At 35.7% G+C, this 23105-nt stretch overlaps 1 pseudogene; it reads right to left on the bottom strand.

Moving 5' to 3' along the window:
- Positions 1 to 23105, bottom strand: part of LOC112617185 — a 186999-nt pseudogene that overhangs the window by 12842 nt on the left and 151052 nt on the right.

The following is a 23105-nucleotide window of genomic DNA, read 5'->3' as shown; positions in this document are numbered from 1 at the left end:
TCAGATATTAATTAAATCATGTAACAGAATGTGTTATCTAACTGACATCTTAAAAGAAGGGTTCTGTAGGTCAGAGTATGCATAAACTTGAATTTTCAGGGCAAAAGAGATTGACTTTCCCTTGAGGAAAGGCTGCAGGGTTATATGAATTGAACAGCAAGACATAATCTTATAAAGAAGATTAGAAATTAAGTCTCCTGACTTTGCAACAACAAGTTGCATGACCTTAGCTTCTCTGAGCTTTGTTCTTTCATTTGTAAAATGTAAAATCTCAATTACTGAATGGGCTACTTTAAAACATTATTTGTTTTAATCCTCAAAACAGCCTATCATGCCAAATGCTAGTATCCCCATTTTACAGATCAAGAAAAGGGCTTACACAACTCTTCCTACAGTGACACACCTAATACATGGCAGGTCCAGTTTTCAAACCCAGTTCCTCCTGATTACTAAGTCCATATTCTCTCCACAATATATCAGTTCCCATTCAAAAATGAAAATGCATTATACCAAAGCTTATCTTTATCATGAATGCAATGCCAGTTACTGATCTACGTTCTTTGGAGGATACACTGATGACTGTGTCAGTGACGTTGCTTGTCCGCTCACTAGTTAGGGAAGTAAGATGTAACCAAATAAACAGGAAATAAGGGAGCTACAGGACAGCTTTACAAATACAAAGGGTGAAATGCCAAAAAAAAAAAAAAAAGAAGCCTACATTCAGAAGTCCAATATGAAATTCACATTTAAGAAAGATCTTTATGTGGTTTTTGATTGGTTTTTGTTTTTGTAAAATTTACTTTGATAAATCCTGTCAAATAATTGCTGTGTAGAAATTGTTTTCAAATATATATCCTTTGATGCAAGGAGCCAGAGCTGCACAAACTTGTATAATGTCAAGTCCCCGAAATGGTAGGTTATAGTCAGTTATGATTATTATACCTCTTATTCAATGTATATAGATTTTAAAAATAAATCTATATTTTTTATAAAGGACAACTCAAATAAGACTTTTCTAATAAATGTAAAAATATTTTTCTCTCCAAGAAAGAGGCAAGAAAAAATTTTTATTTCATTTTCTTCGTTATGTTTTCTGGATAGAGGGTCATGACTGTACCATATTGATTGTAAAATTCAATTTTGTAAATCTGTGGATTCAAATTAATTATATATTTTGTACAGAAGTATTATTTGAGGAGGCAATGGAAGATAAAATAAACTTAGTACTATTTAAATTTCCAATTCCAATTCTAAACGTCACCAATATTTTTCACAAGTACTTACAGGTCCAGAAAGCAGGATTTTGGGGGATGAGTAGAAGCTTTGAATTCAGACAGAAATGGCTGTAGATTCCAACTAAGGATTATGAATTTTAGTAACTGCCAAACTACTATATCTATAATAATACACTATGTTACTGAGAGGTGACAGCGTGCTGGCAGCCCTCCCAGTCTTCGCTGGTTCTCGGCGCCTCCTCGTCCTCGGCGCCCACTCTGGCGGCGCCTGAGGAGCCCTTCAGCCCGCCGCTGCACTGTGGAAGCCCGTCTCTCGACCGGCCGAGGCCAGAGCCAGCTCCCTCTGCTTGCAGGCAGGTGTGGCGGGAGACGCTGGGGCGGGAAACACGGGCTGCGCCAGGCCCTCGCGCGCCTGCGCGACTTCCGGATAGGCGTGGTCTCCGCGAGGCCCAGCGCTGGGAGCGGCCGGCTGGCGCCACGGCCCCGGGCAGTGAAGTGCTTAGCACCCGAGCCAGCAGCTGCGGAGGGTGTGCAGGGTCCCCCAGCAGTGCTGGCCCGCAGGCTCTGCGCTGGAATTCTCGCCCCGGCCTCAGCGGGGCCGGGCCTCAGCTGCTTCCTGGCAGAGCGTGCCTCAGGATCTGCAGCCCGCCTTGCTGGAGTCTCCCCCTTCCCCCTCCCCCGTCCCCCGCCGTGGGCTCCTGAGCGGCCCCTCCCAGACGAGCTCCGCCCCCTGTGCCGGGGCGCCGGGTCCCATGGACTGCCCAAGGGCTGAGGAGTGCGGGCGCAGGGCCTCGGACCCGCTGGCAGCTCTTCCTGCAGCCCCAATGCGGGATCCAGTGGGTGAAGCCAGCTGAGCTCCTGAGTCTAGTGGGGACTTGGAGAACCTTTTTATGTCTCTCTAAGGGACTGTAACTACACCAATCAGCACCCTGTGTCTAGCTCAAGGTTTGTAAATACACCAGTTAGGACTCTGTATCTAGCCAACCTAGCGGGGAGTTGGAGAACTTGTCTAGCACTGTGTCTAGTTCAAGGTTTGTAAACACACCAATCAGTACTCTGTATCTAGCTAACCTAGTGAGGACTTGGAGAACTTTTCTGTCTAGCACTCTGTGTCTAGCTAAAGCATTGTAAATGCACCAATCTGCACTCTGTATCTAGCTCAGGGATTGTAAATGCACTAATCAGCACTCTGTGTCTAGCTCAGGGTTTGTAAATATACCAATTAGTACTCTGTGTCTAGCTCAAGGTTTGTAAACACACCAATCAGTACTCTGTATCTAGCTAACCTAGTGGCAACTTGGAGAACTTTTCTGTCTAGCTGTGTCTAGCTAATCTAGTGGGGACTTGAAAAACTTTTATGTCTAGTTAGAGGACTGTAAATGCAACAATCAGCACTCTGCGTCTAGCTCAGGGATTGTAAACGCATCAATTAGCACCCTGTCAAAACGGACCAGTCAGCTCTCAGTAAAAAGGACCAATCAGCTCACTGTAAAATGGACCAATCAGCAGGATGTGGGTGGGGCCAAATAAGGGAATAAAAGCAAGCTGCCTGGGCTAGCCAGTGGGAACTGGCTGTAGTCCCCTTGTACACTGTGGAAACTTTTTCCTTTCCCTCTTTACACTAAATCTTCCTGCTGCTCCCTGTTTGGGTCTACACTGCCTTTATGAGCTATAACATTCACTGTGAAAGTCTGCAGTTTCACTCCTGAAGCCAATGAGACCACAAACCCACCAGAAGGAAGAAACTGTGAACACGTCTGAACATCTGAAGGAACAAACTCCAGACACACCATCTTTAAGAGCTGTAACACTCACCGTGATGGTCTGAGACCAAGAACCCACCAATTCTGGCCACACTACATCCAAAATATAGATAAAATATCTATGTAATTTTAAGAAATAGATGATCTATGACCATAGGACACATATACTTAGTAAATTTTGCGATTGCCATGTTGAGGAAGCTAGGTTATGCTGCAGAAACAGCCAGCCATGGCATTTTAGTTTTTTGACACAACAAAGGGTTATTTCATATTTATGTACCACATCCTCTGAAAATAACCAGGGTTCTCTGTTCTATGCTGTCTTTTTTCTACAAGCTAGGATGCTGGAGCAGTCCCTCTCTGGAACATTGCCTGTCTCCATGGAAAAAAAGAGAAGTGGTGATCCTTGTCAACAACTACTGTTGAAATACTGTTGCCCTTCTACTGACGTTACATGGACAAAGTTTGGAAAGAATGTGGAAGTGTAATCTTATCATGCACCTCAGAAAGACAGAACTGGAGTTCCTTAAAGAGTTGTCAATATTTTTATATGTTCCCTGGCCATCTCCTGATTTCAGGAATCACAGTAAGATAAACTCAGAGCCTTATAAGCACAAACTACAACTGCCAGAAAGTAAGACCAAAATGTTATCACTACCGTTTCCTTATCAGCAGCAATCCAACATTGTGGGAGGGTGCACTACTTTAAGTAAGTGCATAACTTATGTTAAAGAAGAGACATTTGTTTTTGTGATTCAACATAATACAAACTAGCAATAAATGCTATTATTTACATGCCCCTAGTAGTGTACATGTTCTGCATGCATCTGAAGTTGTTTCTTGATTATCAAAATTGAAAACCTTTGTGTTCTTTGGTGCACAGCATTGAGGAAGTCAACACTCAATTCACAGACTGAGAGAAAATATATAAAACTCATTTATGTGATAAGCAATTTAAATCTGGAATATATAAAGAACACTTACACCCCCAAAAATATAAAAATGTATCACCTAATTTTAAAATGGGCATAGGATTGCCATACATAAATAACCAATAAGCACATGAAATGATTTTCAACAGGATCAGTCACCAAGAAAGTGCAAATCAAAACCACAATGAGATACCACTTTAGACCCAGTAAATGGCTACAATAATAAATAGAAAATAATGTGTTGGCAAGATATGGAAAAATTTTAAGTCTTATAATTTTCTGGTGGATATGTAGAATGATAGATCCACATTGGGAAATAGTTGGACATTTTTCTAAACTGTTCAACAGAGCTGCAATAAGACTCGAAAATTTCAATCCTAGGTATCTACCCAAGAGAGTGAAAACATAGGTTCACACAAAGTGTGTAAGTGAATTTTATAGCATTATTAAAAATAGACAAAATGTGGCTGGGTGTGGTGGCTCACGCATGTGATCCCAGCACTTTGGGACGCCGAGGCGAGTGGATCACAAGGTCAGGAGTTTGAGACCAGCCTGGCCAACATCATGAAACTCCATCTCTACTAAAAATACAAAAATTAGCCAGGCATGGTGGCAGGCACCTGTAATCCCAGCTACTTGGGAGGCTGAGGCAGGGGAATCACTTAAACCAGGGGGGCGGAGGTTGCAGTGGGCTGAGATCGTGCCACTGCAATCCAACCTGGGCGACAGAGTGAGACTCTGTCTCAAAAAATATAAATAAAAAAAAATTTTTTAATAGACAAACTGTGAAGACAGCCCAAATGTCTATTAACCAATAAATGTATAAACAAAATGTCATACTTTCAGATCTAGAATATTGTTCAGCCATAAACAAGAACTGATACATTTTATAACATGTATACACTTCAAAAACATAACAATAAGTTAAATAACAAGTCACAATAGGTCATATATGGTGTGATTCAATCTTTATGAAATGTCTGCAATAAACCAATCTATAGAGATGGAAAGCTATTTAATGATTGCCTAAAGGTGGGGTTCAGAGCGGGCAATGGAGAGTAACTGCAAATGGGTGTGATACTACTTTTGTAGTGATGAAAATATTCTAAAATTAGATTATACTGATGGTGGCATAAATCTATAAATATGCTATAATCTATTGAATTTTATACTTAACATTTTAATAGAAAAATTTTGTATATATATATATATACACACACACACACATATATAATATCTCAATAAAGCTGTTAAATCCAAAGAAATTTGAGAGGCGGTGTTGAGGGAGATTTTTTCTTCATTTGTTGTTGTTGTTGTTGAGACAGGGTCTCACTCTGTCACCCAGGCTACAGTGCAGTGGCACAATCATGGCTCACTGCAACCTCCGCCTCCTGGGCTCAAGTGATCCTCTCACCTCACCCTCCTGAGTAGCTGTAACTGGTACTACAGGTGAGCACCACCACATCCAGCTGATCTTATATATATTTTGTAGAAATGGGGCCTCACTATGTTGCCCAGGCCAGTCTTGAACTCCCAGGCTCAAGCAATCTGCCCACCCAGGCGTGAGCCACCACACCCAACCACAAGTCTTTTTTTCTATCATTTATTAGAAAAACTATTCATTCAATATCTATGTTATTGAGTCCCCAATACTATTATGCAGATCTTCTTTACTCTAATTATTTCTGTTTAAAAACTATAATTTGAAAGCCATAAATAAAACAACTTCTATCTGAATTTGATGACCCAAAATAATCTGATAGAAAAGAAATAGCTTAAATGAAATCTGAATTTATCTACAGAATATTATCAGCTTGCTTTCTGAATGTTAACATATTACTATTGAATTACTTCACTCTTCATTAGCATGTTAATCAGAAATAATATAAAACTGTGAATTGAAACCCCTGAGGAATTCAAGAATCTGCCTTCGATATTTATGGGCAACTGCTGTGAATTTCAGAATCCTAGAAATAAGAGCAGAACTTAATTCCTCTTTAATCAGTCCATAGTCTTATTTTGAACCATCTTTGAAAAAAAATTAGTTTTAGCTTTTCCCCTAATGATTAATGACAATATAAAATTCTCTAAAAACTGATCAATTCTGATCAAAAAGTAAAGAGATAGTCCCTTTAAATGTAGCCTATTTTGAGGATATAACACCTATTTTGACAGCCATCTAAAGAGAAAACATACATTTGGGGTCACATAAGGTAGGGAAAATGGCTGTGCTTAAAAACAATACTCTGAACGTTTCATTGTATTTCATTGCATTATCTTCATTTACCATTTTTTAAATCTCAAATCTTCAAGTTTTTCTTTGTCTTCTAGATGCTATTTGCTCTGTCAAAGAATACTGGAAGATCACTTAAATTTACTTTGACCTATACCTTCTATATGTAGCTTTTTAAAAAATATTTATTTTTAAACTTTAGTTTTAAATTGCCTTCCAGTAAAACTTTTTTTGTAAATCAAAAAGTAAGACTTTGATGAATTTCAACACACTCATAGATTCATGTAGCCCCATGACAATCAGAAACCAAAACAGTACCATCAGTTTAAAAAACTCCTTATAATCCCTTACTAGTTGTATTATGTCTTCCACTCATAACTTTCAAAACCTACTGATCTTTTTTCCATCACTCTAGTATTGTCTTTTTGAGAAAATCATATAATGGAAAGGATACAGCATGTAACTTTTGAAACTGACTCTCATTCATCATAATATCCCTAAGTTGTCGCATATCTCAATACTCTAGTTCATTCTTATTCTTATTCTGTTCCTTAGTATTCCATTGTATAAATGCAATCCAGTTTACCATTGAAAGCCATGTGGGTTATTTGTAGTTTGGTATGAGTATGAATAGAGTTACTGTAAGCATTCCATACAGGTTTTTGTATGAATGTAAGCTGCCATTTCTCTTGGGTAAATACCCAAGAGTGGGTTTGTTTAGTTATATGGTAAATGTATGTCGAACATTATAAAAAATTTCAGCTGTTTCTAGATTGGCTGTAACATTTTGCATTCTCACCAGGAAATGACGGTTCCAATTAATTCTCATCATCTCTTCATCCTTTCCAGTATTTGTACTATCAGTACTTTTCTTTGTCTCTTCCTCACTCTTTTCCACCTTCTACACCATTATTATTATTATTTATTATTATTATTATTATTTGAAATGGAGTCTTACTCTGTCACCCAGGCTGGAATGCAGTAGTGCGATCTCAGCTCACTGCAACCTCCACCTCCTGGGTTCAACTGATTCTCCTGGCTCAGCCTCCCGAGTAGCTGGGATTACAGGTGCCTGACAGCACGCTCAGCTAACTTTTGTATTTTTAGTAGAGACAGAGTTTCACCATGTTGGCCAGGCTGGTCTTGAACTCCTGACCTCAGTTGATCCGCCCACCTTGGCCTCCCAAAATGCTGGGATTACAGGTGTGAGCCACAGTGTCTGACCCTCCTTCACCATTCCAATAGATTATATATAAGCTAATTGTCATACATCGAACTATATATCAGGATGTCTGTTATTAGATTTACCACAAGCCTGGCTCCTTTTCATAGCCTCAGTTTCTGTATGTATCAAATGGAAATTGAGATACTTTTTCTATTTCTTGTAGAGTTGTTTTGTGGAGACGAATTTGTTACAAACTTTGTGGAAAAGGATAAAATATACATATAAAATATGTGTTAACTTATAATAATCTTTTTTGATAACTGCTAATTGTTATTTCAAGGTAGGTAGAATATTAATGATAAACCATTAAGTGCATCAAATGAGGTTATGTGCCCTTGTGGGGATGGAGAGAGAAAGTTTTAACAAGACTTATCATATTTTACCACGTTTTTATTTAATCCAGAATGAATAAATATTCTTAACATGTTACAGACTCTAAATGTGGAAGTGTCAGATATAACTGTGAGGGGTCTGCAAGTTTTAGAAATTGCAAATGAAACTAGCAAATCTATTTAAACAGTAAACAGACAAGGAAGAATTGCATTTTAAGAGATCAGAGCTGTCTCATGTATGCATATTGCCAGTATTGTTTCATAAGCTTTAAGATAAATATGTACACATTTTTGTAAAAATATAACTGTGATTATTCTTTTTCTTTCCACAAGGAAAATTTTTAAGGAAAGGGCTGATAGATATGATAATCATAAACTCCATAGTTTATTATCTTCTGAGGTGGTAATAAAGAGAAAAACTGAAGCACACAATGTTGCCGTTTTGACCTGTGTAGCAAGTTCCAAGTTGTAATAGATGAAATAACAGCATTAAAAATAGTATACTCTACAAATAAGTCTTTAAGAGTCAACTAGGGAAACTTGTTCTGCATATAAATATTTCATGGAGGGCAATGGACTGTGTCTACTAAATATTTTACTTTGTTTTACTTAGATATTGCCTTTCTTTTATGTTTCTGTAGCTTTGTCATTTACAGGAAAAAAAAAAAGTTGTCACAATAAGTCCCAAGTAGCTTACAAAATCTACTGCCACTTCAAATTGGATACCACAGTGTTATCTATCTTGCCATTTATCTCAGTAAAAAGCTCATTTTCACATTCTGTCAGAAATGATGGCCACCTTAATTATAAAATTTCTAAATTTTGATTAAAATATTAAAGTTTATTTCTTTATCTTATTCATCCCACTGTCCTTTAATATTTATGTATTTATGATTTTCTTATAGTCAAAATATTTTATACTCAAAACCCATTAAATGATAACAGGGGCATAGAATGGCATTTCTTATAGAAATTATTAATTATTACAGATACAGCTACTGCCAGTATTCTGTGAGCAAGATTTCCATCTCAGATTGCCTGTCCAATATCATCTATCAGGTTCCTATGCCGCTTTTTTCTTTAAAGGTATGAACTTAGGAGATACGGTTTGAGGACTGGCTCTGAAATTTATGACCTGCTAAACATTGGTCCAACACAGGAATTCACTAACCTTAACCATGCATAATAATTATAATTAAAAACATTAGTAGCATCTACTACACAGAGCTATTATGGGGATGAAAATTATGTAATGCATATCAAAATCTGTTATGAAATACACATTTTTTTGAAAATGTGGATGTTAGGTATTAATATAACATTATCGAAGAAAAGTCTATTATAATTTTCAGTTTCCCATTAATTCCTACCTATCTTTACTTAAATTCAAAATTAATATTTGTGAAACACATATTGGGAATCTAGTATTTTGTCATGTCTTCAGTAAGTGATAGGAGACTCTTGTTGGATTTGTTCAAAGTCTAGGTTTTTATGACTTGATGGTGGTGGTAGAAAAAGACAAGCTGCCGAAGGAGAGGGAAATTCAGTAAGAAACACATGAAACAAATAAGAATACATCATCAAGCACTTATGTTATTAAGATAATTATAAGAATCATACCGTGAGGACATTTATTTCTGATCAGACATATCTCTATGTTCCCATCCCTGAAACCCTTGGTGTGTATGGGCTATGGGTCTGACTACTGCTAACATGTTAAAAGCATTCATTTCTTTGTTCTTCCTTTTTTCCAAATTTGTCTGATCAGGAAATTTTTCAAATTGTTAATAATTCCAAATTTCTCAGGGTCTCCAAAACATCCTCTTTGTTTATACAACTGGCAGGGAATATAAACACTATGGAAAGTTAATATAAAATTGAATGAGCAGTGTCTTAATGAATGAAAAGGTTGAAATGGCAAGATTTAAAATCTCCTAACTCAGGATATCAGAAAAAGTGATTCAACTGGGAGGTCAGTAAGCTAGGCAGCAAATCTTGCCCAGTGCTACTGAGCAATATGATTTATCAACCTCGGCAATAGCCAATGCTGCTTGCCTAAAAATAATCCATGCGTTTGTAATGAATGGAGAGGAGAAAACAATAAACATGCAAATGCACTAACACTTTTTAGAAATACACTTTTTAGAAATAAAAATGTAGAAATACATTTTACATTTTTCAGTAAAAGAATGGGGGAAATTAGAACACAGAGACAAAACCAAAGTGTAACATTCTTTAGGATGGAAAAAAGAAAACTTGAAAATTTATATAAGGTAGTCTGGAAGTATTTCCTGAAATTATTAGAATCTCAGGATAACAAATATATCCTACATTGTAATCAGCTATTGATTATTTTTTATTTTTTTATATTATAAATTTCAGACAATATGAGTTCCCTCACTTGTAAATGTTTTCTAAGTATCTAAGAAAACATAATAACAACGACTAATATATTTACCCTATAAAACTTACCGAAATTCAAAACCTTCAATATATAAAGTGGCATGTTCAAGAAACAAAATATTTACAAAATAAAAAATGTATCTCCTTGGTAAAGTTATGGAACATGTGGAGTGTTACTGGTAATCAAAAAATAATAATTTTGACATGCTATCATCCACTAATCCAAACAAGCCTTTTAGAAAAACGTTTTAAAAATAGATATAAGGGCCGGGAGCGGTGGCTCAAGCCTGTAATCCCAGCACTTTGGGAGGCGGAGACGGGCGGATCATGAAGTCAGGAGATCGAGACCATCCTGGCTAACACGGTGAAACCCCGTCTCTACTAAAAAATACAAAAAACTAGCCGGGCGAGGTGGCGGCGCCTGTAGTCCCAGCTACTCGGGAGGCTGAGGCAGGAGAATGGCGTGAACCCGGGAGGCGGAGCTTGCAGTGAGCTGAGATCCGGCCACTGCACTCCAGCCTGGGCCACAGAGCCAGACTCCGTCTCAAAAAAAAAAAAAAAAAAGAAAAAAGAAAAAATAGATATAAGGGAAGTGATATCAGCAAAATGGCAGACTAGGAGCACGAAGCTCCCTAAGACTTGGAGCACTAAGCGGTCCTTCCTCCCCTGAATAAACTACCAGAAACTAACTGAACAAACTTTGTAAGAGGTCTGGAAAATAGCCAAAGGTTTATAGCATCCAGGTAAATTTTCAATCAAGACAAAGCTGTTTACAAAACAGTCATAAAGTGTTGTGGTATTTTTACTCACCCCTGCTCTGCATCCTGCTCCGTGTGGCAGCAATTGTAGTCTTGAGCAGTAGCAGCTGGCTACTGTTTCCCCCTTGAATCAGAGGAAACAGAACAGGTCTTATTTGCAAATTACTGTGTAATTGTGTTCTAATCAGACTGGAGGATCTCTAAAGTGTTGAAGCAAAATGATGATCTCTGCCTAACTCAACCAGGAAAAACAGCAGGCATGTCACCAAAGCTACAAGGTGATACAGATGCCGGGGACAAATGATTCCAGGTGGAGATGTATGCAATAGGACATCTTAGACCTAGAGGAGAAACTAGAATAAAACTCTTTTGGAAATTTAGACATTAAAAAGCAGCCACACAAAGTGCTGAGAACTTAAACTTTAGTTGAATCCTAGGCCCGGATAAAACCTATCTATCTAAGTGTTGTTGGAGTGCCCCAGCACAGAATGGGAATGGTTGCTGTTCTTTATTTTTCTAGGTTTATTTTTTGTTTTGTTTTGTTTTAACTCCTAGCATTCCTGAAAATCTCTGTCTGAACACTAGCTGAACATGAGCCACAAGAAGAGAGGTTTCAGATATCATATTCAACAAGTCACAGTCTTTGCAAAAGGAAGTTTGGAAAAGTCTTAAAACAAAAGGAATACTACAGTTTTTATAAAATATATATATAGACATATAGACATGCATGCATGCATACATACATACATAAAACTTTACAAAAGAGGAGAATCTTATTTCCAGAATTACTACACTGTAATAGTTAAATGCTCAAGTTTCAACAGAGTTTGTAAGTCATACAAAGAAAAACACAGGTAATACAATAGAACAAAATAAGTAAATACAAACCAATCTTACCAATGCCCAGATATTAAAGTGAGTAGATAAATATTTGAAATTGTTTGTCTCAAATATTCTAAAAGAGTTATGGGAAAAATATGTGCAAAGAACTAAGAAAATCAGAAAAATAATAAATGAACAAAATAAGAATACAACAGAGGTAGAAATTAGGAAAAGACATCATAAGGAAAATCTGGAGCAGAAAAATAAAACAATTGAAGTGAAATATTCACTAGAGGGTTTAATGAAAAATTTAAACAGACAAAAAGAAAAACAGAGAACCTGGAGAAAGAAAAAATTAAATAATGAGTATAAGTTTAAAAAAAGAGAAATGACTGAAGAAACACGAACAGAGCCTACAAGACTTGTGAGATGCCATTAAGCGGACTAGCTACACACTTAAGAAATCTTGAAAAGAGAAGGAGGTGTCAAAAGACTATTTAAGGAAATAATAGCTAAAACTTCTGAAATTTGAAGAAAGACATGAATCTGCAAATCTAAGAAGCTCATCAAACTTCAAGGAGGATAAAGAGAGAATCAACACTGGGATGCATTTAATCAACCCATTACAAAAAGCCAAAGGCAAAGAGAATCCTGAAAGTAACAAGAGAGGAGCAACTCACTCGCAAGAGAAATCATTAGATTACCAGCAAATTTCTCTACAACCTTAGAACCACAACCAGAAGGTAGTGCAATTATATATTTAAAGTGCTAGAGAAAATAAAAAATTTGTATCCGGCAAAGATGTCCTTCAAAAATGGGGAAACATTAAGACATCTCTAGAAAACAAAAGCTGAGAGAGTTTGCCACCACTAGATGTAACCTACAGGAAAGACTAAAGGAATTCCTCTAAGTTGAAATGAGGGAATGCCAGACAGTAATTCGAATTCACAAAGTTCTTTGGTAAATGTAAATACATGGCAAATATTAAACCAAATACCATTATAATTTTTCTTTTTAATTCAACTTAAAACTTTCTATGTTATTTAACCTATAAACATATAAAAACAATTATAAATCTATGCTATTGGGCATTAATGTATAAAGATACAATTTTTGACATAAATGATATAAAAAGGAATATAAATATATAGGAATAGAATTTTTGTATATAATTGGAGTTAAGTGGTGATTGATTAAAAATACATTATTTTAAATTCTTATTTGATTTAATCTCTATGTTAATCAGAAAAAATCTATAGCATATACAAAACAAAAAAAGGTAAACAAAATGTGTCACTCTAAAATCTCAACTAAATACAAAAGCAGATATAATGAAGGAAATGAGGAGCAAAAAAAAACTAAAGAACATACAGAAAACAAATAACAAATGGCAGAACTAAATTCTTCTTTCTTGGTAATTACATTAAATGGAAATGGATTAAGCTCTTCAGTTATAAGACAGAAGTGTGCAATCTTAATAAAAACACAGAATCCAGCTGTATACTACCTTCTATGAGTATCACACTTTGGTGTTAAGTAGACAAATAGATTGAAAGTGAAAATATGAGAAAACATTTCATGCAAATAGTAATCAAAACATATTTCATGCAAAGCAGGATGGCTATACTATAATAATTGCAGACAAAATGGACTTTAACTAAAAACTGTTACCAGACAGTTTTAAAAAGCACATTACTGTAATCCCAGCACTTTGGGAGGCCGAGACGGGCGGATCACGAGGTCAGGAGGTCGAGACCATCCTGGCTAACACGGTGAAACCCCGTCTCTACTAAAAAATACAAAAAACTAGCCGGGTGAGGTGGTGGGCGCCTGTAGTCCCAGCTACTCGGGAGGCTGAGGCAGGAGAATGGCGTAAACCCAGGAGGCGGAGCTTGCAGTGAGCTGAGATCCGGCCACTGCACTCCAGCCTGGGCGACAGAGCGAGACTCTGTCTCAAAAAAAAAAAAAAAAAAAAAAAAAAGCACATTATATATTAATAGGAGAGTCAATTAACCAAGAAGATACAACAATTATAAACATATATTTACCACATATAAGAGTTCCAAAATATATGAAACAAATGAGACTATAATTGAAAGGAGAAATAGACATAATAATAGCTGGAACCTTCAAGTCTTCAATTTCAATATTGAATAGAACATCTAGAAAGAAGATTTATAGTAGAAGACTTAGACAACACTTTAAAGTAATTGGGCCTAACACAGATATATAGAAAACTTGACCCAGTACCAGCAGAATACATATTTTTCTCAAGTGAATATAAAACATTCCTCAGAATAGACTAGGTTTTAAGCCACAGGACCAGTCTTAATAAATTTATGAATATTAAAAACATGTAAAGTATTTTTTTCAATCACAATAGGATGAAACTAAAAATAAATAACGGAAAGAAAACTGAAAAATACACAAATAAATGGAAACTAAACAACACAAACAACCAATGAGTCAAAAAAGAAATCACAAGTACAATTGGGAAGTACTGCTAGGAAAATGAAAATAAAAACACGACATGCCAAAACTTAAGGAATGCAGTGAAAGCAGTGCTAAGAGGGAAAGATATAGCTGTAAAACTGTACATTTAGAAAAAATGTCAAATCAAGAATCTAACTGCAACTTAGACAACTAGGTGAAGAATCAATTAAAACTAAACTAGCAAAGGAAGTAATAAAGATTCGTACAGAGATAAATAGACTAGAAAGACAATGGATTCAATCTGATAAAGCCAAAATTTTTTTTTTTGAAAATACAAACAAAATTAACAAATCATTAGATTGTTTAGAATATAAGAGGGAGATTCAAATTAATAAATCAAACATAAAATTTGGGATATTACTTCAGACTTTACATAAATAAATTAATACTATGAACAACTGTATGCCAACAGTTTGGATAACCTAGATGAAACGAACAGTTTTCTAGAAACACACTCTCTCCCAAGACTGAATTATGGTTAGTAGAAAACCTGAACAGACCTTTAATTAGTAAGTAGATTGAAACAGTCATTGAAAATCTCCCAAAAAAGAAAGCCTTCCACCAGATGCTTCAATGGTAAATGTTACCAAACACATAAAAGAACAAACAACAATGCTTCTTAAGCACTCAAAAAATTGAAGAAGAGGAAATTCTTCCTAACTTATTTGCTGAGACCAACATTACCCCTATACCAAATCAGAAAGAATTTCTACAAGTAGAAAAAAACATAGATCACTATCCTTTATGAGTACTGATACAAAAATCTTCAACAAAATACTAGCAAATTTGACAACATACTGAAAGGATTGTATACCATGAGCAAGTGGAATTTATTCTTGGATTGTAAGAAAGTTTTAAGATATGAAAATTAATTGATATAATAAACCACATTATTAGAACAAAGGGAAAATGATTACGTCTCCAGAGGCAAAAAAGTATTCTGAAAAATTTAACACCCTTTCATGATAAAAATACTAAATACGCTAAAAGCAAGTAAACTACTCAATACAATAAAGTCGGTACATGAAAAACCCACAACTAACATCATAGTAACTGCTGAGAGATGAAAGATCTCCCCCATTATGATCAGGAACAAGACAAGGGTGCTCACATTTCCCACGTCTACTCAGCATAACACTGAAAGGTCTTAGAAATAGCAGTGAGGCAAGAAAAAGAGATAAAACATATCCATATTGGAAAAGAAGATGTCAAAATGTTCCTGTTCACAGATGACATAATCTTATATGTAAAAAACTCTAAAAATTATGTATACACACATTTATTAGAATTAATAAATAAATTCCCCAACCTTATGAGAGACAGAATCAATACATAAAAATCAGTTGTGTTTCCATATACTAACAATAAGCTAACAAAAAGAAAATAAAGAAAAAAATGTACTTACAATAAAATCAAAGAGAATGATAAGCATAACAAAAATGGCAAAAGAATTGCACACTGAAAACTACAAAACTTTGCTGAAATAATTTTCAGAAGACATAAATAAATGGAGACAAATTTCGTGTTTATGGATTGGAAGACTTTATATTGATAACATAACAATACCATCCAAAGCTTTCTACAGTTCAATGCAATCTCTATCAAAACCACAACGGTGCTTTAGCAGAAACAGAAAAAGAATTCTAAAATGTATTTGGAATCTCAAGCAAACCCTTATAGCAAAAACAATTTTGAAAAGGAAGGATCAAGATGGAAGACTCATGCTTCTCAACTTCACAACCTATTTAAAAGCTGTAGTAATCAAAACAATGTGGTACTGTCATAAAAATAGACATTTTGGCCAATTAAATAGAAAAGAGAGCCACGAAATAAACGTTTGTGTAAATGGTCAAATGATTTTGAACCATGGTTCCAAGACCATTGAATGAAGAAAGGGTAGTCATTCTAACAGATAGAGCTAGTAAAACTAGATATCCATGTACAAGAGAATGAAGGTTAACTCATTGTATACCATATAAAAAATCGACACAAAAAAATCAAAGACATAAAAGTAACAACTAAGACGACAAAACTCTTAGAAGAAAACGTGGTAAAAGCTTCATGTCATTGGAATAACTGATGATTTATTGGATAAATACCAAACACACAGGCAACAAAAAGAAAAATAGATAAAGTGGACTTCATTAAAATTATCATTTTTTTGTTGCCAAAAGAAACTATCAGAAGAGTTTTAAAAAATCCATAAAATGAGAAAATATTTTCACATTATAGATTTAATAAGGGATAATATACAAAATATATACAGGGTCTCTACAACGCAACAACAAGAAAAAACAGAACAAGCAACTCAAAAATGAGCAATGGGTTTGAATAGATATTTCTCCAAGTAAAACATATAGGGCTAATAAGCACATGAAAAGATGTTCAATAACTTGAATCATTAAAAAATGCAAATTAAAACCAAACTGAGGTATCATTTAGAAAACATTAGGATAGCTACTATTAAAAAAAGAAAAAGAAAGAAAGAAAGTGAAAATTTTGGAAAAATTGACCCTCTTGTTTTCTTTTTCATGGGAATTTAAACTGGTGCAACTGCTATGAAAAATAGCTTGGTGATTCCTCAAAGATTTTAACAGAAGATTATCATATGATCCAGCAATTTCATGTCTCAGTGTATATCCAAAAATTGAAAACAAAGACTCAAACAGATACTTGTACACCAATGTTCACATCATCATTATTCACAATAGCCCACAGGTAGAAACAACCTAAATATCTATCAGCTGTTAAATATTTGACAAGCAAAGTGGTATCTTAGACACAGTAGAAGAATATTTAGCCTTAAAAAGGAATGAAATTCTAGTACATGCTACAACATGGATAAACTTGGATAGGTTTATTCGTAGACTTATTTGTCTGAATTTCTATGAGGCATGAACATCAGGTATTGTATGCTGGCTTGATTCATATCCTGGGGACAAAGAAATTCTATGTTCAAAGAAATGGAGTAATATTTCAAATAAGTAAACGTTCATGGTGATCCTTAAATAGTTACTAAATGGAAGTCAGGAATGCGTAGGTCCTGCATTAGTACCTATCATTATCCTGGAGTTTATGTGTTATGTACCCATGTTCTTATCTAGAAACAAACAAATTGTTTAGCTAGTGAGTCACGCAATCTGCCTCCTTAGCCACAATGAAACTAAATACCTTTTTCACATTACCTTTCTAGCACTGGCTTCCAGGAAGTTTAGAACAAAATATCTTAAAAGCTCTGTGATTCTTCATGACTTGCACGCCAACATTTTACTTTCATCATGTTCTGTTCAAATTGGTGTTTAAAATGTATGTAACTGTTCTAGAATATATGTTTAGTATTTATATATTTTATTGATTGTGTCTTTTAAATATCAGGCTCGAATCTTGTATAAAAGATAAATAAAAAGATGAATAGCCATACATAATTCTAAAATCCCCAATACAAAATTACTTAATGATTTAATTCTATGATGCTTTGAGTGGTATTAAAATTTTCCTCTCTTGTCTACTTGATTAACTATTCTGCAAATAAGCAATATTTCTCTAGAACAGAAACAATAGGATCATTTTGAAGATCTTTATATATTTTGAAGATTCTCTAAAACAAAAACAATAGAATCATAATTTGCTTTTGATTTCACAGAAGTATTTATCCTCTTTTGGGAGCAGTCGCTTGCAAACAAGCAAACTTTAATTTCACTAGAGATTTCTATCCAAACAACAGAATGAAGAATAGGTTATTTATTCCAGTAGTCTCTTGGGAAGCTTGACACAGTGATCTTGTTGTATTTGGGGTTGTGATGGTTGGTTTTATGTGTCAAATCAGCTGGACCACAATGGCCAGAACATTATTCTGAATGTTTCTGTAAACATGTTTTGGATGAGATTAACATTTAATTTGATAGACTGAGTAAAGCAGATCACCCTCTATGATGTGGGTGGGCCTCATCCCATCAGTAGAAGGCCTTAACAGAATGAAGACAGATCTCATCAGGGGAAGAAGACATTCTGCCAAAAGAAGACCTTTGGACCTGAACTGCAACATTGATTCTTCCCGGGGTTTGCAGCCTGCTTCCCTATCCTGCAGAATTTGAAGGCTCATAATTGCATGAACCAATTCCCTAAAGTAAATCTCTCTCATTTCTTACATACTATTGGTTCTCTTTCTCTGGAAGACTCTAAGGAATAACAATAGTTACACCTAATTCTATTACTTTAGTCTTATCCTTGATTTATTTTCCATTGTGTATATCTTCCTCTGCAAAACAACAACAACAACAACAACAAAATTTTTGCTATTACTCTAATCTTAGATTTAGATTACTGGCCTTGAAAATGTGCCTCAGTCTTATTTCCTTCTTCCCTGCCACTGCATTTATTTTCCATGTGCTATTCTCTGTAGCACTACAAACACTACCTCTTTCTCCTGTCTTGTCAACCAGCCACTGCTGTCAATCAAGCAGTGTTGAGTTGTATTGAGTTGAGTGTTGAGCTGTCACTGGAATTCATAGACTGATCATACAGCAGTCATCTTGGGCTGAATCTAAACCATAGATGTGTTTTGTTTTCCTTAAGCATTTTAGTCTGCAAAATAATTTTATACTTGGATTAATCGCTAACCTAAAAATCAGGAATATTTACATTAAATAAATATTTCTAACTTCCCTTGAAAAATGAGAGTCTGGTAATAGAGGACCCTCATGGCATCAATTAGCCTGGGCTGAGTGGAGAGTGGAGGTGTCTTCTATATGTGGAGTACTCACTTTCCAGATTATCTGACCCCAGCATGTTTTCCTTATTTTAGACAATCTGCTAAGATTAGTTAGGTTACCTGCCCCCACCCCTGACCCCGTGGACATTTTATTTTAGGGCATGCCTCAGCAACTGCCTCTGAGGGAGTCTTTAAGTAAAAATTCTCATAATGACTAAACTAAGACATGTATGATATCACTGCATTATATATTTTTTTTTTCTAAAGGAAAAGAAACAACACTCATTTAAATTTCTAATTCCTGCTCCATTTTCATACAAACATACAGTTGAAGATACACACATGTACACCTCAACAGTCTCATTACTTTATAGTTCCACTGCATTGAATTTTACACTGTTTATGCAGTTGCACATGTCAGATTGTTGCATGTTCTCCTGCTTTCTGAGAATTATATTAAGTATTAACTTTGGTCTGTGGTAATAAGTTGTACAATGCATTCAATTAGAATGAATTTCTTTAACTCACTTCTCTATGCATTTACTGTCCTGGCTCTAGCAATTTCAGTGTATCTGCCTTTTGGTAAGAATATTTGTTTATTGTGCTGCTACTAGCAATTACTGCACAGTTGGAAACTTCTGACCTCAAACACTGCATGGTCTCTGCCTCATGTTCTGAGAAGAAATCAGTAGATTGGGCCCTTTGAATCAACCGGCTAGATAGCCATGCTTTATTTGGGTTAAAGTTCCATTTCTCAGCTCTACTTCAACTTAGAATGTTCAGTTAACAATAAAAAATCAGATGGGATTGTTAAAGTACATATTTCTTTAAAGTATATTGTGTTAGAGAAGTTTCACTGACACCTTCAGCTTTCCTTTGTGTTGCCTGACTATTTTCTCTTGTTTCTCTTGTTATTTTTATGTCTTTTCAGAGATGCCGAGTTGATGGCCCTTGAATCTCATTAATTAAAGATCCTGAATATTATCCCCTGAACATTTTGAGAGGGAAAACTAGATACTCCCATTGCCTGTAGGTGAGGACAATAACAATAAATGTCATTAAATAATTCCAGGAAAAATTGAATTCGCACTGCGATGTTGTCATTAAAAGATATGGCTGGATGCAGTGACTTGTGCCTATAAGTCCAGGACTTTGGGAGGCTGAGGTGGGAGGATCGCTTGACCTCAGGGGTTCATGACCAGCCTTGGCAACATAGTAAGACCTCACCTCTACAAATTAAAAAAAGAAAAAAGCTGGGCATAGTAGCAGCTGTGGTTTCAGCTACTCAGGGGTTAAGGCAGAAGGATCTCTTTAGTCCAGGTAGTTGAAGCTGCAGTGAGCCATGACTGCAACACAGCACTCCAGCCTAGAGAAGAGAGTAAGATCCTATCTCAAAAAAATAAAATAAAAAATAAGGAAAATATGTTATGAGTATGCATCACATGTTGTAGAAAATTGTTTTCTGTATTGTATAAAAGTGTTATCCTCCTGATTTTCAGGATTTTGTTTTCTAGTAGAACTACAGCTTGATAAACTTCTCTTATGCCTAATGCTTTTGAGATTTGAGAGTTATTTTGTATCCAGGGTCCATTTTAATTTCTAAGGGTATTCAACTCGTTTTAGCACCTGAGAACGTGTCTTATTTTGGAAATATGTACCTAGATTGAACAGTACATTGGACTGTCCAAATCATAAAAAAGTAGTGAGATTACGAAGGTGTATGTATATCTGTGTGTGTGTGTGTGTGTATGTGTACCCACAAAAAAAGACAATAATGTTTAAACTCCCATAGCACGATGTGCTAGGGTTCTATTGCTATGATTGCTAAAATGTAGGGGTTTGAAACAGCATTCATTATCTCACATTTTCTGTATGCCTAGAATCTGGATGTAGCTCAGCTGTCAGCCTCTGCTTCGGGGTCCAACAAACTGTGAGCAAGGTGTCAGCAGGGGCTGCAGTTTCATCTCAAGGCTTGTTTTGGGAAGGACTTTATTCAGGCTTACTCATGTGGCCTGATGATATTTCTTGTGAGCCATTGGGCTGCGAACCTGATTTCTTTCACTGCTAACTAAAGGCTGGCTTCAGATCCTTGCCAGTGGGCCTCTCTGTATAGCAGTTAGCATCATTAGAGCTGTCAAGTTAGATGACCAGAGAAAGTGTTCCAGACAGAAATCAGTCTTTTATAAAACAATCTCAAAAGCGACATTTCATCACTTTTGTCTTATTCTTTTTTCTTCATTTTGAACATTTTATTTTTAATTGACAAAAATTGCATATATTTGTGAGGTACAAGTTGATATTTTGATACATGTATACATTGCGAAATGATCAAATCAGATAATCAGTATATCCATTATCTTAATTATTTATTATTTCCTTGTGGCGAGAACATTTCAGACTTCTATTTTAGATATTGGTTTATGTACAAAACACTTCAAAAATGCTGAATTGTGCTATAGTCTATAGTGATTACGTTTTCTATTTTCCCTTTAATTTAAAATAAATATAAAAGCCAAAACTATACCATACCTGCCTTTGACTTCAATAAAATGTCTTTTCCTCCCCCTTTCCCAGACACATCTTTGAGTTTGCCGTTTCCCCAACCAGGTCTCTGTTCTTCCTTGAAGAGGCAGCATCTTGTGAAGAATAAAGGACTGTGAGTCCAGGGTGCCTGCTCTGCTTCACAGCAGCTATGTGAGCCTGGTCTTAGTTTTTTCATTGCTACAATGATCCACCTTGTGATGCTGTGAAAATTGGTGAGATAAGTCATACAAAATATCTATATCCATCCTTAGTGCCTGGCAAACAGTAGTAATCTCCCTTATTCATCTTTTAAGTTCCATATTCCAAAGACTTCCCTGATTTCCTTAGCCTGCAATTCTCCCTCTTCTGAGCACACAGAATGTGTTCCAACTGCATCTCAGATTTGGCCTGCACTTCATATTTTTCTGAGTATTTCTAAGCCTTTTCTTACATATAAATCCGTGAAGGACTATATTATTTGTTTTTATATATCTCTCTGTATCCTGTCCTTGAAAGATCACTTACACCAACTTACATAAAATGGATTTACTTTTTTGTCCCTCTTCACAGATAAGTGGATACATAAATACATAGAAAATAGGGTAATGGATAGATTATAGGTACATACTTAAGTAGTTTATTATATGTATGGGTAATGTTGGCTATGTGCAAGACACTGTTAACGCACTTAAATTTGTATACTGTGTCTGTTATTTAATGGTCTTTCATTGTCTGAAGGGTTAGACAGAAATTAACCAATTCACCCTATGAGATAATGGCAGCCAATTTTTAAGATGAAATGAAATTTGCGGTCTAAAAATGATGCAATGACTAAACTCAAAGAATGCATATAGAGCACTGAGAGAGGTGTTTTCTATGTAATTTTCACAGCATTGTAAAGCAGTTATTACTTACCATCTTTTACAGATGGATAGAATCATGGATTGAAGAGGGATAAACGTCAGCTCTTCTCCCATGATTTCATACCTCTGTTCTCCCATCAGAATGATCAGGCCTGAGCCAGGTGAGTGATTGCAAAGAGGAAGCTGAAGTCTTGCAGGGTTAGGCAAGAACAAGAAGGAATGCATGGGTGAAGGACTCTGAGCTGCTCACAGTTGGCTTACAGCACCTGTGGAGATCACAGGTGAGACAGGTTCCTGGATGTTCTATGTCATGTGCTCCAACTTACCAGCATGGGCTTGGTATCAGAATAAAAATTATGTATTTGGTTCAGGTGGTTCGCATGTAATAACTTTTATTTATCTAATGCAGGTTTATCATTAGAACCAGGCATAGGCATAGTTGAAGCAAGACAAATGTTTACAAGGATTAAATTAACATGTGGGTAGTGAGACAGGTGAAACCCGTAATACTCTAAGAATTCAAATGATGAAAATGTCAAAAGCTGACAAACACTATGGGGAAGTATTGTTTTGTAGGAGCCCTTGGCAAAGGCTTCCATCACACCCCATGAATACTATTTGTTGAATTTATATATAAGGAAAGGCCAAGAAAACCTTCTGGTTTTCTTTATATGTGTATGTTTGGGGGAAAGCAAAGCAGTGGGAGGAAGATGAAACAAACAAATAAACCAAATAAACATAGCAAAGTAAATCACATCACCTCAAGGGATTTGGACTCAGAAAAACCATCTAGACCTAAATCTTTTTACTTG

The sequence above is a fragment of the Theropithecus gelada genome, unplaced genomic scaffold (assembly GCF_003255815.1).
Source record: "Theropithecus gelada isolate Dixy unplaced genomic scaffold, Tgel_1.0 HiC_scaffold_15885, whole genome shotgun sequence".
Classification (NCBI taxonomy): Eukaryota; Metazoa; Chordata; class Mammalia; order Primates; family Cercopithecidae; genus Theropithecus; species Theropithecus gelada.
This window is presented reverse-complemented; position numbering and strand designations above follow the sequence as displayed.